This window comes from Protopterus annectens, chromosome 3.part1 (genome assembly GCF_019279795.1).
Source record: "Protopterus annectens isolate FY-2018-M chromosome 3.part1, PAN1.0, whole genome shotgun sequence".
Lineage (NCBI taxonomy): Eukaryota > Metazoa > Chordata > Ceratodontiformes > Protopteridae > Protopterus > Protopterus annectens.
In genome coordinates this window covers 182,076,596-182,082,595 of record NC_056732.1, presented here as the reverse complement: position 1 = coordinate 182,082,595, position 6,000 = coordinate 182,076,596, and positions in this window count along the sequence as shown.

The following is a 6,000-nucleotide window of genomic DNA, read 5'->3' as shown; positions in this document are numbered from 1 at the left end:
TATAGAACACCTCAGGTGAAAAAGTTAGTTCTGAAAGATGCAATCTAAATAAGTAAAGGCTTAGGACAGAGTCCTGATTGACACCCTGACTGTAACCAAGAATTTCACTTGTCCAATTCCTAAATGATACTTTCCATGTCCTATTTGTAAGCCATGCAGCTATCCATCTTATCAAGAGTACATCGATACCTAGTCATTCTAATTTATTGATCAGTGTTTTGTGTATGACCCTTTCAAATGCTGAAGTAATGTCACAGCACAATGTTTCATTCATTGCTGTTATTATATTGTTATAAAACATCATGTTACAGGTGGTAATGGATCTATTTTCAACATATGCATGCTGATGTATGGTTATAGCTGTTATTATATTGTTATAGAACATCATGTTACAGGTGGTAATGGATCTATTTTCAACATATGCATGCTGATGTATGGTTTGAAGTCCCAGTCTTTCCAGTTCTGACAATAACTTATCCAGTATTACCTTCTTCATTATTTTTACACAACATGAAAGTAGACTTAAGGGTCTGTATGACTCTGGGTTTTGTCCTACTCCCCTTTCCATTAAAGACAGGTTTAATAAGTGCATGTCTCCAATCTTGAGGAATCTTTCCATATTTGTATGACAAAGCAAATACTAAATATAATGGTATCTTGTTTTTTTAATTTCTCCAAATCTTTTGGGGTTTTAATACCATGATGGGAATGGACCCCATTCCTAAGTCAAAGTACAATTAAAGTTGATGAAATTAGTAATCTGCCCAGTAAAGACTCCTTCTGCAATTCGCATGGAGTTAAATGTATTGGTAACATATCTAAATACGACTGTAGATTCTTTTTTATAAGACCCATTGCTCCTATTACTATTGGGACTGCCTGGGTATCTTTCTTCCACATTACTCTCATTTCTGCCTGCAACTCCTGATATTTTATGACTTTGTGTCTCTCTGCACGTAAAACACTGTAGTCACTGGGTGTGGAAAATTCAATGATCAATGCTACTTTTGTCTTCTTTTCATGGACCAGTACATCTGGTTTTCTAGCATCTATCTTTTGAACTGTAGGTAATGGGTGATCCCATATGATGCTTTGTGGATCATGCTTCCAGTGTTTTTCAGCCACTTCAGTACCGTAATGTTTGCACAATCCCCCAGTGCAACAGTCTTGCCATGTTATTATGCCTTTCAGAATACAGTCTCTCTGCCATTATTATGTCACAACCAGCAATGAAGTGTGTGACTGTTTCCAGTTCAGTTTTACAAAACCTACATTTGTCCATTTCTCCAACATGTTCAATGGACTTTGTAAGCCAATTTGTACACAGCCCACTGTCTTGGGCTGACAATATTAACCTTTCATCTCTTGGTTTGAATTTGCCTCTCCTTAACTATTCCTGTATTTGTTCCTGATCAACATGAGGTTCTTCCAGAAGTTTTCTATACTTGCAACTATATTTATGCATTTTCCACATTTCTTGCCTTCTCATCTAGTCCTTCACCTTATATTCTTTCTTTTGTTTTTTGGCACATTCAGTTGCTGCCTGATTTTTATCTACTTCTGGTTTGATTTCCATTCCTGCTTGACACTAATATGATTCTGCTAGATTAAGCAGAAAAGTCATCTTAGATTTATTTTCTTCCTGTTTTAAAACTTTCACTACGGGAGGTGAGTAGATATGTGTGGAGTCCCACAACTGCAGATCTATACATATAATCAGTTTCAAGGAGGCCCATCCCTCCTTCGGAATGGGGAATATATAATCTTGGTATGCACTGATTTTTTATAAATCATTTAGCACGTCTAAGCATCCTTCTTGTTTTCCTGTCTAATCTATCCAACACATTTTGGGGCCAGTCAATCACTCCAAAACTGTAAGTTAGGATAGAAAGAGCAAATTGGTTTATAGCTTGGATTTTGTTCCTAGATGTCAACGCTGTTTTCAAGATTAACTTAAATCTTCTAAGGTATTCCTTACAACGTTTTATTCACATTTGTTCATATTTTATTGTTGACTCTTCATCAATTGCCAAATATTTATATACTCCCTCTTGCTTAAGTTCTTTTATATCACATTGCCCCAAACTGATGTTTTCCTGGTGCTGCAGTTTTCCTGCTTTAAAGATTGCTTTTGCACATTTATCAAGACCAAATGACATTCTTATATCATGTGAAAAGGTTTTGACAACTTGCAGATGTGCTTTTAGTTCCCCATCTGATGAGCTATACAGTTTTATCAACAAAGAGAAGATGAGAAGTCTTTACACTTTGTTGTTTTCTAGGAGCCAAATTATAGCCATGGCCTAAGCTGTTAAGTAGACAGTTTAATGAGTTAAGGGCAAAGCAGAATAGCTGCGGTGACTGAGAGTTACTCTGGAATATCCCCCATTGAATTTTTATCCCTGGGATAATAATTTGTCCTTTATGATGGTTTAATTGCAAAGAGGTCTGCCACTGCTTCATGGTCACTGTAATGTAGTCAATCAGTACATTTTAAGCACTCTTTTATCCATGAATGCGAGACACTATCAAATACTTTTTTGTAGAAAGTCCATGCCCTACTTAGATTCTTCCCCTTTTTACAGTTCTCCACTATGGCGTTATTTAACAACAAATGATCCTTTGTTCCATATGACTTTCTTATATTGCCCTTTTGTTCTACTGCAATAACTGAGTTTTTTCTAAATGACTATAAACTCTGTCAGCATCATTTTCCATGTGTAGTTTATACATCGTTGGAAGGCAAGTTATTCGGCTATAATTTTTAAGGTAGCTTGCAGGTTCACTTTTAAGTAGGAGCATTGTTTTTCCTGTTGTTAGCCAGGTTGGTGTCTGTTCAGGGTGCGAGTATAAATAGTTTTTCTCATGTCTAAATCTTTGTTCAAAGATGTTAATACTTTCAACCAAAAGTTAGTACTGCATCTGGGCCTGGGGTTTTCCAATTAGAATTATTTCTTAACTTTGTTTCAATCTCTCTGACTGTTACTTCATCCAATTTCATATCCCATACTAAACTTCTTATTCTTTCTTTTACTTCTATTCATTTAGCATATTTATTATGTTCCACAGGATCTTCATAGATACTTCTCCATAATGCATCTATTTGTTCTTTTTTTGGCGGCCTTTCAGTTCCTTTTAACTTATTTCCCAATTCTCTATAAAACTGCTTATTTTGTACTTTTCCTTTATATTTATCTGCATATCTTCTAAGTTTTTCCTCCTGTGCTGAGAATTTTAGTTTGTTATTTGCGATAGTGCATTTCACACTGAGCTAATCGGAGGAAGTCAGAGGAAGGGCTCAGCGCCAACTAATCTCTGGTACATAACATTAAGTATCCTGTTTTTTGCTTATTTTTGAGTTATTTATAGCATTTTTATTGTCTGCATATACTTTTCTAGCTAGTTTCACTGTGTCTGAGGTATTAACTAGAAATTTTCTACAATTGTTAAGCATCTGGTTGGGTTTGTTTGTTCTGATTTCCTGCTAAGGAGTGTATCATATAACTTTTTTGCAGTTCCAGCATTCTCTAGAGTCTCCCTGATCGTTTTTTTTCTGTTTAAACATTCCTGCAGTTTTTTTTCTACCTAAGTAGTGTTAGTAGTGTAGCATTGTTCATATTCAGGCTTGTGTTTTGGACCTAGTTGTTTGTTAGTACAGGCTGTATGTCTGAGCACATGTTCCAGGCCATTGTAGTTTAGCCAAAGCCAGTATAGCATTTCAGTGAGAGTGAATTTTTATGGATATTAGCTGATTGGGGTTACCTTGTCTACGGCTTGGAGTAAGCACCTCATTGGTTCTTTCAAGCTTCTTTTTAAAGTTGTTTCAGGTTTCAACTTTGTTGTCAGAAGAAGGGCTTTGAGCCAACTAATCTGTGATATATAACATTAAGTATTCTGTTTTTTGATTATTTTTGAGTTATTTGTAGCACTTTTAATGTCTGCATTTACTTTTCTAGCTAGTTCCACTGTGTGTGAGGTATTAACTAGAAATTGTCTACAATTGTTAAGCATCTGGTTGAGTTTGTTTTTTTTCTGATTTCCTGCTAAGGAGTGTATCATGTAACTTGTTTGCAGTTAAAACCACTCTCTAGAGTCTCCTTGATCCTTTATCTGTTTAAACATTTCTGCAGTTTTTTTCTACCTAAGTAGTGTTGGTAGTGTAGCATTGTCCATATTCATTCTTGTGTTTTGGGCCTAGTTGTTTGTTAGTGGAGGCTGTGTGTCTGAGCACATGTTCCAGGCCATCGTAGTTTAGCCAAAGCCAGTATAGTATTTCAGTGAGAGTGAATTGTATATGGTCATTGACTGATTGGGGTTACCTGGACTATGGCTTGGAGTAAGTACCTCATCGGTTCTTTCAAGCTTTTTTTTTTAAAGTTGTTTCAGGTTTCAACTGTGTTACTTAAGAAGTAAACTTGTGAGTGTTTTTGCCATTTCACACTGAGCTAATCGGAGGAAGTCAGAAGAAGGGCTCTGAGCCAACTAATCTGTGATATATAACATTAAGTATCCTGTTTTTTTTTTTTTTTGCTTATCTTTTAGTTATTTATTGCACTTTTATTGTCTGCGTATACCTTTCTAGCTAGTTTCACTGTGTGTGCAGTATTAACTAGAAATTTTCTACAATTGTTAAGCATCTGGTTGGGTTTGTTTGTTCTGATTTCCTGCTAAGGAGTGTATCATAAACTTGTTTGCAGTTAAAAGCATTCTCTAGCATCTCCTTGATCTTTTATCTGTTTAAACATGTCTGCAGTTTTTTTTCTACCTAAGTAGTGGTTAGTAGTGTAGCATTGTCCATATTCAGGCTTGTTTTTTGGAACTAGTTTTTTGTTAATAGAGGCTGTGTGTCTGTGCACATGTTCCAGGCCATCGTAGTTTAGGCAAAGCCAGTATAGCATTTTAGTGAGAGTGAATTGTTTATGGTCATTAGCTGATTGGAGTTACCTGGACTATGGCTTGGAGTAAGCACCTCATTGGTTCTTTCAAGCTTTTTTTTTAAGTTGTTTCAGGTTTCAACTTTGTTACTGTTATATAGCCAAACTGGAAGCAAAGCTCTCTTCACCCAATACAGGACTAGACAGTCAATAGGAGAAGGTAAACATGTGCACCACACCGAACTCATCACATAGTCCCTCAAAACCTACATCACCAAAACACACACATAGAAACACAAAACACACACCTACATTCATGGAGGCTCTCAAAAAAATCTACCCAAGCAACAGGGACCTCCAAAGCAAAATCGCAAGCAACCTCCACCCCCCCAACACAACCCAAATGACACATAACACTAAAATTCAGTGTGCCACTCAACCATAGCCCATAAGGCATAACAATGTACCCAACACTCTAGTCATAGGTGACTCTATAGTCAGGCACACTGATGTTCCACACACCAGGCTAAACAATGACAAAGTTACTGTCAGCTGCCTGTCAGGTGCCAGGATCTGCCACATAATGCATGCACTCAGGTCACTTCACAACAAGTACAAATATGACTCTGTCATTGTCCATGTTGGTGTGAATGACCTGAGATGTACCTCCCTGGACTACATGAAAAGAGACATGGAGGAGCTCTCCGATCATGTAACTCAGGCAGGTATGACCCTAGCCCTGAGTAGCATCCTGCCATCATCCAGAATGATACCACAGTACAAGGACAAAATTATTAACTTCAACAATTGGCTAAGCTTCTGGTGTCATTCTAAGGGGATCCAGTATCTGTCTGCCTGGGATGACATGATCGACAAACCATGATGCTTTGCCAGATATGACCGGCACCTGTCTCCCTTGGAATTCTGGATACTTGCTAAGGCTTTTGCCACCCCTATAGTGCCATTTTTAGACAATATTCAAATGACAAATTCACCACCGTAACAGGTACAAGCAAGCAAAATCTGAGGGTAATGCTACTTAATGTTAGAAGTCTAAACCTCAAAATGCACTCACTCGAGGCACTCCTTAAAATGGAGAACATTGACATCTGTGCAGTGACAGAGA